Raw genomic sequence first — 17,473 nt, 5'->3', positions numbered from 1 at the left:
CATATACAGTAAATATTCTTTCTCTCTCTCTCCAAATCAGTGTACATCTCTCTCTTTCTCAAATGCATTTGGAAATTTCTTTTCCATGGTAGATACTATTATACAGAAAGGAGGGTTGGGGCAGAAAAGAGAAGTAACCCATATGAGAGGGAAAAAAAACGACAGGAGATAGGGTGACCTAAGCATTAATTGTCATTCAGCAATAGCTAAAAGAGCATGTCTTAGCAGAATCATAAACCTCAAATCTGAATGTCTACTGAATGCTTTGCACAAGTCTTTAAACAGAGATTACAGTGTATCATGTTAACAAAGTCCTTCAGACTCTGGATTTCATCAGGTTTTTCCATGAATAAACATCAACTTCACAAATGATATAGAAATTATCTGAGACCTATGACTTGCATTTGTTAAAAGTATAGGTAGAATTATCTTCAAACTGACAGCGTCCCAGTTACCAAAATACAATTGTGCACATGCATACATTAGAGAAAATTAAATACCATATGCTGCTGAGCCTAATAACAATTTGTACTGTTTGAAAATAGCACACTTTGGAGGCCTGCTGACAAATTCTCTGTTTTCTTTCTTTTGCTCATTTATGTAATAATAGCTCTTAAGCATAGAAGCATCTTGAATGTGTAGGTATAAAAATTTGCTGCAAAAGCTGTTTTTATATAGTTGACAAATATACGAACCATCTACCTCCAGTTCTGCAAAAGGTCATTTACAATAGTATGTTAGTGTCCCAGGGCTCCTGTAGGAGGTCGATCCTGTGGAGGCAGCCTGACCAGTTAAAAAAGGTACAACTTTTATTGTTTACATTTAGAAGGTAGAAGGGAGTAGGAAAATATAGAAAGAGGGTACATCTATGGTCCTTGTGTGTGTTTATTTGTAGTTAAACCCCTGAAGACGTGGCAATGTGAAATGCATCGATTGCATAGGGTTTGACGTTTTGTGATGCTGTTTATCAGTGTACATCAGTGAAAACCAAGGTGGCGATTTGAATTGGAGTATGAAAGAACTACACTGAAACACTGAGGGAGAAGTACGATACAGTGACTGGAGGAATATATCCGGCAATTTATAAGAACTGCTGGAACATTTGGCTCAGAAGGTCTATGCAATAAGTTTGAAGGAAGCACATCATGTTTATGTTTGAGGGCATAGCAGCACCTCAATATGGAAAGTACTGATACAGAATACTGAACGTAAAGCATAGTACAATTATGGGCAACAGGAGGCTATATAAGATATAAGATGTAATGAAATCCTTTGTAACAGATAGGAAAGTCAGAATTCTTGTATCATACTGTCTCCAAGGGTAAAGTGGATGATACAGAAAAGAGAGGTTGAATGAGATATGAGTGAGAATTAGATGTGTGAGAGTAGTGAATGGATGGAATGCATGAGAACCATAAGAATTAAAGTTGAAGTGGATTTTATTTGCAGTTTGATATAAATAAAGACATTAAAGTCATAAATAAATAGTTACTTAATTTTTAATATTGTAATGTTTAGCAGGATATACTACCTATTTTGCGTAATCACAACGCTAGTACATTAATGAGAATGTATGTACTCTCTGTGTGAAGCTCAGGCCATCTCAACTATAAATATTACAGTACTATGATGGTAGACTGTGAGATTTAAAAAAACCAACCGGAATTCTGCTATACTTAAGAGGAGAGATAGATAAAGTGAATGCTATGCTATTCCCCAAGTGCTTTTTAACAGGTGGACAAGGTTAATTTCTTTTCAAGTCAGTTATTTATAACAAAATCCAAAACCATGGCAATTTTCTAATCATGTTCTCTCGAGATTTACCATTCAAGTTCTCTTGAGATGTACTGTCAAGAGATGTGATACTGCAATAGATTAAACCATGTAGATCTTGATTCCATGATTACTCATAGGCTGTCATCACCCAACTCAAACTCTGGAAGTACTCTTTCCTATGATATAAGCCACTGGCATTAACTACTGATTTCCTGGTAATCTGTGGTTTATATCTTTCTTGACACACAGCAAGGCCACAATTTGTGTCTGCTCTAAGAAATGTGCCTTGCGTTCCTACTCAAGGTCAGATCAGTATATGTTTTACAAAGAACAAGGGATGGCTGATTGAGGAAAGGTTAGCAGGTCATCTACAGCAGCATTCATTTTTAGAAGCAAGGAGGTAAAAAGCCTTCTCATTCTGTAATCTATGGCCTAGTGTTCCACAATAATGCTCTTAAGGGGGCAAGGATACTCAGTACTATAGCTAACTGCATCTAGGGGCCTGTTTGCTAAGATGCATTAAGCAGTTAGAGTAGGATTTAGCACAAGCTAATCATTAACACAAGCTAACCATTAACTAATGGGTACCATGCTAAAAACAGCTTGTTCCAAAGAATGTTCATTTTCTTTAGCTAACCCCACCCCTCTGTAGACCCTGTAGGCCTACCTTAATATCCTTGTTTATCTAGAGGGATCCACTGGGGCAGGGCAATGCCCATTCACTCCTGACCATGACAAATCCAATATAGTGGCCATGACCTCTTGCTATAGTCTTGTGGAACAACAGTACTGTGAGACTGTGGCAAGAGGCCACAGCTGCCATATTGGATTTGGTGTGACCATGGGCAGGCACTCCTGCCCACATAAACCTCTCTAGCCACCAGGAATATTCAGGTAGACTTAGGGGCCTATGGAGGGGTAGGTGGTAGGGAAGCCAGAAGGAGGGGGGCCTGGATCACTATGACGGAGGGGGAGCAGATTGTGATGCGGAGCTTGTCCTGGATCTCAGCAGCAGCTGATGTGGCAAAGGTCATTTTGCAGCCCACTACATGCTGGTGGCTGAATATTGACAGGCAGCCTCATGTCTATGGCAATCAAAAATTGTGCTTTTTTCCTGCCAATGTCAGGAAGTCCTTCAATTTACATGAAACATAATGCTGACCTATCGACAAAAAGCAATTGCTTAAGAATAAATGATAGTCAGAAGTTCACAGCCATGTGTTGAAATACCAACTCAAATTTGATCTGAGGGGGAAGATATGTAATCAGGTTGTTTTTGTTGACATAATTCAGCTGATTTCAAGTTCCGGGTATTTCACCTTTTTCCGTTTCATTAGCCTCAAAAAAGACGCAGCTGCCGCCATTTTCTCAAACAATTGGTGGCATGTATGCTGTGAGGAATTGTACATAGTAAGTACATGTCAGGTTTTGGGGAGCTCTTCAAGTTCATTTAGCTCATGTGGATTTCTTTATCATTACTCTCTCACAGGATAGCATCTGCGCACTAGACAAGAGCAGCCGTATCCCCTTGATAAAACATTCCGCAAAATGGGTACCTGTCGGGGTCCCGTGGGCTGACAACAGACTGACATAATTCAGATAAGCCTGGCTGTTTTTGAGTGATTTAATCAACTACCACCAAAAGTTGTGTTACACGGAAGAGAGTTCTGCCCTTTTTTCAATGATATTATAAAAAGGAATTAGTGCACATCAGGAGAGACTGTATTATGCGCACTGATAAAGTGAACAAGACGAAGAATTATAGAAAAATATAAAAAAAATACAAATCAAAAAATCAAAGAAATATTTAAAAACTAGGAAAAATTAATTTGGTAGGAGGGGGATCAGTTGATGATTACACGAGGACACCATTGGGCAAATACTCTAACATTGGGTACACAAAGTGATTAGATAGCTCGTGGAGATTATGTCACGGTCTCAGGCTCTAAACAAACAGTCACGGACTCTGGAACAACGTGAGCCCTTGGCCTACTGTTGTCGAGCGGCAGCAGGAGGCAAAACCCCCCAACCAGGACTGGACTAACAAGCAAGAATGGAGCTGAAGCTGTAGGCAGGCAGTGCTGAAACAGACAGGCTTGAAACACACAGGAAGTGGAAACACTACAGGACAGAGGCAGGAAACACACTGAAAACCAAAATGAGACTTGAAACACAGAGGAAGTGGAAACACTACAGGAAAGAAACAACAATGCAAGGTGACAGAACAGACAGGAGTCAGCTCAGAAGCTGACCATCAGGAAATAAGGTGAGTCAAAGAGGGGTCACGACCACAGTCGTGACAGTACCTCCCCCTCAAGGCTCCCGTGGTCCCCACGGGATAGTCAGGTTTCCAAGGGTAACTGTGGTGAAACCTACTGATGGGTTTCAAAACATGAACATAGATTACTGGACTGGAAGTAACAAAGTAACAAGCAAATCTAGAACTTGAAGACAGGACTGGCTCTTGTAAACAGGAGGGAAGCTTGAAAGCAGGACTGACGTGATGCCTCTTCCAGCGGTCTTCCGTAGCCTGACCTCGAGACCCTGGGCCCCCCTGACATCAGGGATGCCTTGAACTCTATATCTAGGGTCCGGTTCTACGGGCGTGGTACGAGACATAGGTGCTGAAGGAGGCTTCTTCAGACAGCTGCTAGGTAGGATCAGAGTCTTGGATGCAGCAAGAGGAGTCATACTCAGAAGGAACCCTCTCCTGAGGAAATCCACCACCTGCTTGACCTCCTGGCATATCAACGTAGTAGCAGGAACTGGGCTAGAGCCAATACCCAACCTGGAATCAGAAGCTGGACAGGAACTCGAACTAGAATCAGGAGCTGGACTGGAACTGGGACCCGGACTTGTATCAGGAGCTTGACTGTAACTGAAACTCAGACTGTAATCAGCATCTTGACAGGAACTCGAACTGGAATCAGGAGCTGGACTGGGACCCGGACTGGCATCAGGAGCTGAACCGGGACTAGGACTCAGACTGGCATCAGGAGCTGAACTGGGATTGGGACCCGGACTGGAATCAGAGTCTTGACTGGAACTGGAACTCTGAACAGGAGCTGGACCGGGACTCAGACTGGTATCAGGAATCGAACTGGGGCTGGGGACCTGGGCTGGAATCAGGAGCTGAACCAGGACTGGAACCCGTTCTGGTATCAGGAACTGAACTAGGGCTCCAAAAAGACTGCAGGTGAGCCCTGACCTTGGGACTTCTAAGATGCCTTCTTTCAGTGTTGGCTTCAGGAATATCCCGCAGGGCTGGATCCGAGACAAGTTTGTAGCGGTATTTGAAGAGTGTGATAGAAGAATCAATAGCAGAAACTGGGTTTACAAAGAACCCAAGCCCCCAGACATGCTCTCTCTCAGCTGCAGCTTCAGGAGTATTCTTCAAGGCTGGATCAGAAAAAAGTTTATCACGGTAATTATGAAGCGTCATAAAAAGATCAAGAGCAGAAACTGAGTTGGGACCGGAATCCGAACTGGAACTAGGAGCTGAACTCGGGCTGGGACCTGGATTGCCAACAGAGAAAAAAGTCATGGGCTGGAAGCCCAGCTGGAAGGATGATTTTGCTGAGCTCATAGTCTTTCCAATCTGTCACGGTCTCAGGCTCTAAAAAACAGTCACGGACACTGGAACAACATGATCCCTTGGCCTACTGTCATTGAGCGGCAGCAGGAGGCAACCCCCCTCCCCAACCAGGACTGGACTAACAAGCAAGAATGGAGCTGAAGCTGTAGGCAGGCAGCTTCGGTAAAAATGGCCATAGCGCATGGGAAAAACTCACATAAGGGCATAGTAAGTCCACTTTTTACCACAGCTTTCTAAGAGAACCCTTAAGTGAATAATGATGTCTAATGTGCTTTCAATATAATGGGGTATGTTTACAAAGGCACGTTAGCATTTTTAATGTGCCTTTAAAGTTAAGTTGCATTAAATGCTAACGCGCCAATACATTCCTCTAGGTGCGTTAGCGCACCTTTGTAAATACAGGTCAATATCTCTTAAAAATGCTACTGAGAATGCTCCAGTTCTTGGGACAAAGTAATTCACATGGAAAGATCATAATGAAAAGCAGTACAGTGCATAGAGGTCAGCCTAGTTTCTGAAATAGAAGTTGAACAAAGCAAACCCTACTGAGATTATTTATATTATTTTCAGAGTTCAAAGAGAGTGCCATGGTCAGTTAAGTGCTGGGATTTTGTCTCTCACTGAACCGCTGAAGCGATATTGCAGTGATATTATATCAGGACAATATGAGTATATTGAGAGGTATTTTTGAACGGGGATGACCATCTCTAAGGGTGCCCATCTTCGAGGATGGTGCCGCGAAGGGGCAGGGCCAACTGTATTTTCGAAACGAGATGGGCATCCATCTTTCGTTTCGATAATATGGTTGGGGGCGCCCAAATCTTGACCTAAATGCTGAGATTGCAAGATTTAGAGATGGGCGCCCTCGGTTTTCCCCCATAATGGAAACCGATGGCGCCCATCTCAAAAACGAATAAATCCAAGGCATTTGGTTGTGGGAGGGGCCAGGATTCGTAGTGCACTGGTCCCCCTCACAGGCCAGGACACCAACCGGGCACCCTAGGGGGGCAGTACAGTGGACTTCGCAAATTGCTCCCAGGTACATAGCTTCCTTACCTTGGGTGCTGAGTCCCCCAAAACCCCTCCAAAATCCACTCCCCACAACTATACACCACTACCATAGCCCTAAGGGATGAAGGGGGTCACCTACATGTGGGTACAGTGGGTTTCGGGTGGGTTTTGGAGGGCTCCCATTTTCCACCACAAGTGGAACAGATAGGGGGGGATGGGCCTGGGTCCGCCTGCCTGAAGTCCACTGCACCCACTAAAACTGCTCCAGGGACCTGCATACTGCTGTGATGGAGCTGTGTATGACATTTGAGGCTGGCATAGAGGCTGGCAAAAAAAGTTTTGAAAGTTGTTTTTTTTGAGGGTGGGAGGGGGTTAGTGACCACTGGGGGAATCAGGGGAGGTGATCCCCGATTCCTTCCGGTGGTCATCTGGTCAGTTCGGGCACTTTTTTGGGACTTGGACCTGAAAAAAAAGGGACCAAATAAAGTGGACCAAATTCTCGCCACAGACGCCCTTCTTTTTTCCATTATCAGCTGAGGGTGCCCATCTCTTAACCACGCCTTGGCACGCCCCTGTCCCACCTTCACTACTGTTCCGACACGATCCCGGGAACTTCGGCCATCCCGGCGACGGAAAGCAGTTGGGGACGCCCAAAATCAGCTTTCGATTATGCTGATTCTGGTGCCCCTGAGAGAAGGGCGCCCATCTCCCGAAAGATAAGCGCCCTTCTCTTTCGAAAATGAGCTGGATTGTGTCCCAGATATTTAGGGGTCTTTTTACTAAGCTAGGGCCTGCACTAGCGTCAGCGTGTGTTTTTGACAAACACTGAAGCTTCCTTTTACCACAGCGGGAAAAAAGGCTGTCTTTTTTTCTGGAAAAGAAATGGCTGTGCGGTAAGTGAACCACTTGCTGCACGGTCATTTCGGGGGGAGGGGGTGACACATACCACCACCCATTGAGGTGGTGGTAAGGGCTCCCATGCTAACCTGGAGGCAACTGGGCAGCATGCAGCGCTGCCCGATTACCGCCAGGTAAGCACCAGCACTACAAAAAAAAAGGAAAATATTTTTGTAGCACCAGAAATGCTGCGTGCTGGGAGTGGGAACTACTGCCGGGCTCCTGCAGTAGTTCCAGATTGGTGCGCAAGCAAGCCTGTTGCCATGCGCCAACCCTTTAGTAAAAGGGCCCCTTAACTGGTCACAGGAGTTGTACTTTATAATTATGATAAAATATGTTTCAAGAATTAGGCAATGTGAGTAATGTTAGCACACATTTAGTGAAAAGTTTGAAAAGTGTTTAAAAACTATGTTGCGCAAATCAGGGGCATAGCCAGACTTCGGCAGGAGGGAGGTCCAGAACCTGAGGTGAGGGGGCACATTTTAGCCCCCCCCCCCGGTGCCGCTGACCCCCCCTCCCACTGTTGCCAACCCGCCACCGCCAGGTACCTTTAATGGCGGGGGTCCCCAACCCCCGCCAGCCGAAGTCCCCTTCAGCACCGGTCTCCGAGTCCAGCGCGTTCGCTGATCTGGATTCTGTTTCTGTGAGTCCTGACGTCCTGCACGTTCCTACGTGCAGGACGTCAGGACTCACAGAAACAGAATCCAGATCAGCAACACGCCGGAGAGGACTTCGGCTGGCAGGGGTTGGGGACCCCCGCCAGCAAAGGTGCCTGACGGTGGTGGCGACGGGAGGGGGGGGGGTTGAATGTGGCAGGGGAGGGTCAGCGGTGGGGGGGGGGGGCTGAAAGCAGGGGGACCAGGGCTAAATCTGGAGGGGCCCATGCCCCCATGGCCCCACCTAGCTACGCCACTGGTGCAAATGCTTGTAAAAGGAGTTTTTGAGGACCTATGATTATAAAGAGGCCTAAATGTAGACTCATTTTAAGCTATTGAAGCTGTTGAAGTCGTTGCTCTTAGCCAAATGAGGTCCTTTTCTCCCACATCAACGTATGTTTCTAGCTTGTTCCACACAAATTTGTTGAGTGCTTGCTATATAATCCCAACATTTTCTTCCAAATGAGGTTGAAGTAGCCTGGAAGTCCCACTGCTCTTCAGGACATTTGACTATATTATCTCTTCCACTTTAGAAACTCTTCTTCTTGTTATGCCCTTTGGGAAGAGGATACACTGAATAAATCATACACATATGGGAAAGGACGGGACGGATACCACTGAGAACGTGCCACCTGCTGATCTCATCATGATTTACAGGCATTAAGTAAAATATGGTTGCCCATATGTTGGTGAAAAATGGAATTTTCAGTCTGAAGTGTAAGTTACTAAATCAAATAAGAAAAAGTTGAAGTTGAGACATTTTGGCATGTTACATACACAACAGTTGATTAACCCATTAGAGCATTTTCTTCAGCGAGAAACTTCACAGGCAAACAGGATCCACTAGACTTGCAAGACTGCAGGTAGCTTGATTACCTAATCCAGCTGCAATCCTTGGGTGCAGTGGCATTCCTAGGGGGGGGGGGGCGGTGGGTGTGGTCCGCCCCGGGTGCACGCTGCTGGGGGGGTGCCGCGCGCGCCTGTCCTTCCTTCGTTCCATGCTCCCTCTGCCCTGGAACAGGTTACTTCCTGTTCCGGGGCAGAGGGAGCATGGAACGAAGGAAGGACAGGCGCGCGCGGCACCCCCCCTCAGCGGCGTGCACACCAGGGGGGGGGGGTTCTTTCATGGGGGGGGGGACGCTGCATCCGGGGGGGGGGGGTGCGCATCGGCGATCCGCCCCAGGTGTCAGCCCCCCTAGGAATGCCACTGCTTGGGTGAGTCACTTAACCCTTCATTGCCTGAAGCACAGACTTTCATTATAAGCTCCCCTGTGATAGAGTGATAGCTACTGTACTTGATTTTAGCTCAATTTGAACTATTACTGAAAAGGTATACCTAAATCCCAAGAAGGCATGGATAAATACTAGCGATCTTTAGGTTTCCTTTTACTAAGGTACACCGAAAATTGGCCTGCGCTGGTGTAGACGTGTGTATTGGACGCGCACAGGTTCATTTTTCAGCACACCTGCAAAAAATTATGCAGTCGAATTTCCCGCATGTGGGGAAATCACAGGGGTCAGCACAGCCTGAGTGCAATGGCCGTGCCTCACCCTGGGAGTGCCACCTTCTGGATCATGGACCAATGTCCCCTGCCAGGTAAGTAAAACGAGCATGCACAGCGACTGAAAACAGGACCGGGTGCCAGGCAATCTGAGACCAGCGCGGGACAAATGCTTTAGTCAGACTGGGAGCACAGGTCCCTGTGCCCCCCCCCCCACCCCCGTAGCTATGCCACTGTAACAAAAAGATAGTTTTGCCCACCTTACACAGGAAACAAAAGGGAAAGGTGTGTCATAAAAGATAGAACACCACCTTTCTTCTCAAAGCAGAAAGGAGGTGGAACCTAAAACACCATTTCTGAGCATATAGGTGCAGCGCTGTCCACCCTTCTTCTGAGTAGCTATAGGGCAACAAAGGAGAATAACAACGTTTTCTAGCTATAAAGAGCTGCATTGGAGTTTGTACTGTAATTTAGCTGAGAAAAGTAAATGGTCTGTTTTTATACATTAACCCCAGATGGAACCAAAACTTTGTCCTCATGTGATAAGGAAAAAAATAAAATTCAAACTTGCTTTAATAAAAGACTTTGAGGCAGTGGCATACCTAGGGTATTTGACACCCGGGGCCAGTCATTTTTTAACACCCCCCTCCAAAATCCAGTACTAGGCATACCGAGAATACAAAACACTCAGGACCTATAGGGCAATTGTACCATACCATAAGCAGTAATATCTACGAGTCACACAAGGAGAAGGAAAGCATCTTAAACACTACAGTGAGCACTAGAACATCAACTCACCTGTTGTAAAACAAAACCAGCCAGAATAGTACAGATCGTCGATCCTGCACAGTCAATTCAGACTATGGACTTTTCCTCCAGGAACATGTCCATACCTATTTTTAAATCCAGATATGCTTCATTCTCTTTGCTTTTCTCTTCATCTTCTAGTTCACTCCATCAGCACTATATCAGACAGATTTACGTTTTGTTGCACTATAGCAGAAATCAGGGAATACAGTTTTTGTTTTGAATCAATGGACAGGAAAATGCCTACTACATCACCTTGCCCTATTGCTAGAAAGAAATGCAAGAGCTGAATCCAACCCAAATCCATCGACTTCATTTCAATGGACAGAAACTGACAATTCCCTCATTTATTAAATTTTATCTTTTGTTTTTGAAGTGAGCTTATACCTTAAATACCCAGCCCTGAGTTCAGTTTTTAGGACCTGTTCTTGGACCCCTTCTCTTCTCTATCTACACCTCTTCCCTAGGCTCACTGATCTCATCTCATGGCTTACAGTATCATCTTTACGCTGATGACACCCAGCTCTATCTCTCCACACCAGACATCACCGCAGAGACCCAGGCCAAGGTATCAGCCTGCCTATCCGACATTGCTGCCTGGATGTCCAACCGCCACCTGAAGCTGAACATGTCCAAGACCGAGCTCCTCGTCTTTCCACCTAAGCCCACTTCTTCTCTTCCCCCACTCTCTATCTCAGTTGATGGCACCCTCATCCTCCCTGTCTCATCTGCCCGCAACCTCGGGGTCATCTTCGACTCCTCCCTCTCCTTCTCTGCGCATATCCAGCAGACTGCCAAAACCTGTCGCTTCTTCCTTTTCAACATCAACAAAATTCGCCCTTTCCTCTCTGAGCACACCACCCGAACTCTCGTCCACGCTCTCATTACCTCTCGTCTCGACTACTGCAACTTGCTCCTCACTGGCCTCCCACTCAGCCATCTATCCCCCCTTCAATCCATTCAGAACTCTGCCGCACGTCTCATATTCCGCCAGAACCGATATACTCATATCACCCCTCTCCTCAAGTCGCTTCACTGGCTTCCGATCAGATACCGCATCCAATTCAAGCTTCTCCTCCTTACTTACAAATGCACTCACTCTGCTGCTCCACCCTACCTCTCTACCCTCATCTCCCCTTACGTTCCTGCCCGTAACCTCCGCTCACATGACAAATCCCTCCTCTCAGTACCCTTCTCCACCATTGCCAACTCCAGGCTCCGCTCATTTTGCCTTGCCTCACCCTATGCCCGGAACAGTCTTCCTGAATCCCTACGCCAAGCCCCCTCCCTACCCATCTTCAAATCCTTGCTTAAAGCTCACCTCTTCAATGCTGCATTCGGAACCTAACCTTTCGAACATATAGGTTGCCCCAATCTGTCTGACCTATCTGATTAACTGTACATTTGTCTTTTTAGATTGTAAGCTCTTCGAGCAGGGACTGTCCTTCCATGTTAAATTGTACAGCGCTGCGTAACCCTAGTAGCGCTTTAGAAATGTTAAGTAGTAGTAGTTAAGTAGTAGTAGTAGAAATCAGACAGCCAGTAAAATCAGATGACTCATTAATTTATCCCTCTTCTATTTCCTTTCTCTCTTACTCACCAGCCATATACAACTATTATTGTTTCAGTTCAAAGGCATCTCTTATGTTGAACAGACACAGTAGCTATATTATTTCTAAAATAATCCATTTCAGGTCTGAAATGGCAGCATCGTATCTCTTTATTCATCAAAACAGTCGCAGGGTAGATTGTCAGTTTGCTATGTCTGCCTGGGAATGCTGCCCTCAGCAAATAAATGTGATGCTCAGACATAACTCTCTTGGATGCTGATACTTATACACATCTGTTAACATGAAGCTGTGCCAGAACATAAGGGAGAAATACCGCTTTTAGTAGAACAGAAATGCCAAGTCAAAATATGTAAATCACATTATACTGCATATGGCATCCTTTCTGGAAACAGACCTCCTGTGACGTCATTAAAATGCTGGTACCACACACCTTATTTATTTGTTACATTTGTATCCCACATTTTCCCCATCTATTTGTAGGCTCAATGTGGCTTATATAGTACCGGAGAGGCCTTTGCAGGCTCCGGTGTGAACAAATACAGGGTGATGCTGTGGTAAGATCAAGTTCATGTGGCACAGCCACATTAGGGAATCGGAGAACGGAAGAGTTGTGTTATGTCCATTACGTTCTTTAGTTTTGTTGTGTTGCAGAGGTCAGGCATTTATGTTGGATAGGTAGGGTATGCCTTTTTAAACAGGTTGGTTTTTAGTGATTTCCGGAAGTTTAGGTGGTCGTACGTCGTTTTCAAAGCTTTTGGTAATGCGTTCCACAGTTGTGTGCTTATGTAGGAAAAACTAGATGCGTAAGTTGTTTTGTATTTAAGTCCTTTGCAGCTTGGGTAGTGCAGATTTAGATAAGATCGTGTTGATTCGGATGTATTTCTAATTGGTAAGTCTACTTGGCTGCATCTGTTATCACTTTTATGCACATTTGAAAATGCCAACCCAGTGCATAAAAAGAGGAAGAAAAAGTGCAATGCCAAGAATCTGAAGGGTAGATTCAAGAAAGTGCACCAAAAATTAGGCACAAAAAATATTGGCGCTAAGCACCAGTTCTATAATGGCAATTGCATGTGAAATTGCAATTATAGAGTGTAAGTCAGCAAATGTGTGTCTAACTTTAGGCACGAACACTTACACCATGTCAAAGGGTGCATAAGTGAACAGTATTCTACACCTTACATGTGCAATAGCACAACAAGCCCTTGATCTGCCCATGAGCATGCCCTCTTTGTAGCTGTGTGCTATAGCATTTAGATGCTGCATTTATAGAATAGCGCCTAGGTGAAATCATACCTGTAACTACAAATTAGCACCAATTAACACCACTTAAGGGCTGTTATTGATACTTAAGGCCAATTGTCTAGTTTAACTATTAAGTTAGGTGCACAACTTGCACTATTGTGTAACTTGCATACCCAAATTTGCACACTAGTTGGAAATTTGAATCTGCAACTTTATAGAATCCGGGGGACTGGGGGTTATTCTATAACATAGGTACTAACTCTTATATGCCAATTAACCATGTAAATGTTTAGAATAATGTTTCCAATAACGGCATTTATTGACATATCTCTGGATTCTATATATGGTGCCCAAAATTGGGCGCCGATCTAAGATGTGTGCCCAACTAAATTGGCTAATGAGCCAATTAGGGCTACATTCTATATATGGTGCCTTAAAAATTGGCGCTGAAAAAAAATATGGCTAGGCGTATTCTATGAACTAGGTCTAAATTTAGGCATGGTTTATAGGATATGCCTAGCATCTGTCCGTGTGACTAAATTTAGTTGCGGACATGTATGCCATGTAAAACTTGGTGTAAATGCCTACGCCTAAATTAGGTGTGGAGCAGACGTACTCTGTAACAGCACACATAGTTTTTAGAAATGCCCACAACCCACCCATTCCATGCCTCCTTTTCCAATCTGCATCTTAGAATTTACATGTATCATTTCACAGAATTTGCTTTTTGAGATATGGTGATCAGAATTGAATGCAATATTTAAGGTGAGGTCACACCATGGAGTGATACAGAGGCATTATAATATTCTTGGTCTTATGTTGCATCCCGTTCCTAATAATTCCTAGCGTCTTGTTTGCTTTTTTGGCTGTACATAAATTCCCTTGAGATATTTAAACATCTCTAGCATGCCTCCTCTCTCCCTCCTCTCTTCCAGTGTATACATATTGAGGTTCATAAGCCTGTCCCTATAATTTTTGCATTCAAGACCGCTTACTAATTTTGTAGCCGCTCTCTGGACCAACTCCATCCTATTTATATCTTTCTGTAGGTGCGGTCTCCAGAACTGCATGCAGTACTCCAAAGGGGCCTCACTAGAGACTTATGTGGTTCATCATTGGTCTTCAAAGCTCATGTATAGTATATTATCACAATTACCTAAGAAAAGCTACACGGAGTCAGATCAAAGTCCATCGAGCCCAACATCCTGTTTCTGACAGTGGCTGGTCCGGGTCTCAGGTACTCAGAAAATCCCCTAAGGTTTGTCTGTTTCTCATAGTTCATTTCCAGGGATGAGCGATGGCTTGCTCAGGCCCACCTGGCTAATCAGTTTGTGGAATTTTCTCTAACAACAGATTCCACAGCTTGATTATGACTAAATTTAGGAGCACAGCTTTTTTGAATGTCAGGCCCTAAACTCCTATATTTGATTATAAAAAGAAAACAAATATAGGAATATTTTTAGAAGCACCAAGATGCGTAAATAGTGATGTTTACATGTCTTGATCAAATACACATCCAAATAGGGATTTTAGAAAGCTGCTATTTGGATGTGTATACCCCTGGTACTTTGAGATATAAACAGGGCCGGTTCTAGGGTCTCTGGCGCCCCCCAGCAGACTATGAGTTGGTGCCCCCCCAATCTCTTTTCTCCCACCCTCCCCCTGTCCAGCGATTTGCCTTTGCCCCATCCCCTGCCATACCGCACCGCCCTTGGTACTTTAAATCTTTAATTTACCTCCATTCCAGCAGCCTCGTCATTTGAAAGCCCTGCCCTGTCTCTAGCCTTCTTTCCCTCATGAGTTCGTTCCCTCAGAGTCCCGCCCTCGAGGAAATGACGTCAGAAGGCAGGACTGCGGAACGAACTAACAAAGGGAGGGAAGGCTAGAGACAGGGCAGGGCTTTCAAATGACGAGGCTGCTGGAACTGAGGTAAATTAAAGATTTAAAGCACCAAGGGCAGCGCGGTATGGCGGTGCCCTTGAAGGCAGGCACCCCCCTGCGGTGCTTACCCCGCTTACCGGGTTTGACCGGCCCTGGATATAAAGTGGGCATGGCATGGGTGGGGGTGTAGTTTGGTTGTACCCCAAACAGAACACATGCTTATTGGCAGCTTGACCACTAATGGTAGTACTGTAAAGCTCCCATTTGGCTCAGAGGCTCTATTTTGACTCCAGGCACCTGATGGAGCAGGAGAGACTAGGGATTGTTCCTGCCTTCTATTAGACACCAAGTAGTGCCCACAGTAAAAGAGGGGTTCAGAGAAGGTGGGGGTGGGGAAAGGTATTGGTTATATCATGGGAGAAAGAAGGTATTGATTGTGTTTGTGGGGTCCAGGGGTGAGAGGACATTGGGAGTCCAAGGATTTGAAGATTGGGTGTCACTATCAGCTTTGGATTCTGCTTCCTTGATTTAAAATGCAGTTCTATTATTTATTTATTTTCCAATATTTATAACCCGCTTTATCCAAAGCAAAGTACAATAAAGCATAGGGAATTGTTGTATTATGTATTGCCAATCTGCATGTTCTGATATTGTGGTTATAAATAAAATAAATTTAAAGTGGGGAAAAAAATTTATATATAAAACAATTAACCATTAATACTGACAAAGGCCCTTTCCAACTATCAATAAAACTTGACAAGACAGGTCCAAGGTCATGCCTATAAAAACGCCTTCAGAACTAATGGGTCTTCAAATATTTCCTAAATTATAACCTATCTGAACAAAGTGTCAGATATCCTGGAAGATGGTCCCATATTTCTATCGCAGCAACTGAGAAAGCTCAAACATGAGTGTCAGCAAAATGAAATGTAGAAGATGCAGGTACACAGAACTGCTGGTACATAGGAAGAACATTCACAAAATAATGAGGAACAGTCCTGTAAACACATTGATCAATTACACGTGGCATCTTAAATATAACCCTGTATTTAACAGGCTACCAGTGAAGCATTTTCAAAACTAGGGTAGTATGATCTGATTCTAAACTGGGAGCTGTTGGCAGGTATACAAGCTGAGGTGCATGTATATATATCATTTGCATAAATCTAAAAGTCAAACTATGAACATCTTTTAGTAAGCCATAGTAGCATTTTTAGCTTGTGGTAGAAATCAGCTGGCGGGGAACGCCGAGACACCCATAGAAATATAATAGGCAGTGGCGTACCAAGGGGGGGCAGTGGGGGCGGTCCGCCCCAGGTGCATGCCGCTGGGGGGGTGCCGCGTGCCTGTCGGCTCTTCGTTTTCATGCTCCCTCTGCCCTGGAACAGCTGGCAGGTGCGTGGCACCCCCCCCCCCAGCGTTGTGCACCCGGGGGGGGTTCTTTCACCGGGGGGGGGGGGGCGCGCTGTTCCGGGGGGGGGGGGCGCTGCACCTGGGGGGCGGGGCGCATCGGTGATCCGCCCCGGGTGTCATCCCCCCTAGGAACGCCACTGATAATAGGCATCTTGGCGTTTACCGCCAGCTTCCTACCACAAGCTAAAAATGCTACCACAGCTTAGTAAAAGACCCCCTATGAAATTTAAGCAAACAAACTTTTCCGTAAAGTCAAAGGCTTGTTTTTGCCTTGAAAATGCAATACAGATTTTGTTTTTTTTGTTGTTTTTACCAGGGATTACAGCACTATTTTAGCTGATGAATCACAAAATTTGAAAGATGAAGGTCTATATTCTAAGAAATAACTTTAGGGCTCTCGGTGGAACAGATTTTTCTTTTTCCTCTCCATTCTATTCTAACTGTGCAATTCATTTCCTTGCAGTCATTCAACACATACTGCATTAAATGTTTGCTGTGAATTTTGTCTACTGAAATCTTCTAGAACATATTTCACAAATCTTCAAGCTCAAACTCCAAAATGATGATCAAGTTCCCTCTGTCATCCCCCTCAGTTACAAATGTTGATATGAAATCATACTCCCTGTTATCGTATATGTTTTCTGTCTACTTTTCCAACCATCAGTCTTGATGGGGCTGATTTTTTTTTAAGTCTCTTATCTTTTGTGTACATACTTATCAAGATTTATTATTTGATAGTTACAGGCTGCTTGATGCTCTTTCCTAAGATTCATTTATTTTCCCTGCATGTGCTAGTTTTACTCTTGTAATCTGCCCCAGTGATCCCATTTGTGAGATAATTTATCCCTTTTAGATGTGAGTTCTTTCCACTGCTTACTTTCAGGTCCCATGGTCTTCCACTGTTATTTCTGACACTAATAAACATTGGAGAAATGAGTAGAGACATTGTTCTGCTAAATTATTTTTATAGGCGAGAACAATAAAACAAAGGGGGAATTTCCACACAAGGATGTATGTGTAAACTCTTTGGGTACTGTACAATTTATATCAGCTTTGAAAGGGAGGAGTGGCCTAGTGTTTAGGGTGGTGGACTGGGGAACTGAGGAACTGAGTTCAATT

At 44.6% G+C, this 17,473-nt stretch overlaps 1 non-coding gene across 1 annotated transcript; it reads right to left on the bottom strand.

The window, feature by feature from the left end:
- Window positions 1-9,372: 9,372 nt before the first annotated feature.
- Window positions 9,373-9,540, bottom strand: LOC115479363. The gene has a single exon (XR_003943667.1). It is a non-coding gene; the product is annotated as a U1 spliceosomal RNA (small nuclear RNA).
- Between the last annotated feature and the right edge of the window lie 7,933 nt (window positions 9,541-17,473).

The sequence above is a fragment of the Microcaecilia unicolor genome, chromosome 10 (genome assembly GCF_901765095.1).
Source record: "Microcaecilia unicolor chromosome 10, aMicUni1.1, whole genome shotgun sequence".
In the NCBI taxonomy this organism is placed as follows: Eukaryota; Metazoa; Chordata; class Amphibia; order Gymnophiona; family Siphonopidae; genus Microcaecilia; species Microcaecilia unicolor.
This window is presented reverse-complemented; position numbering and strand designations above follow the sequence as displayed.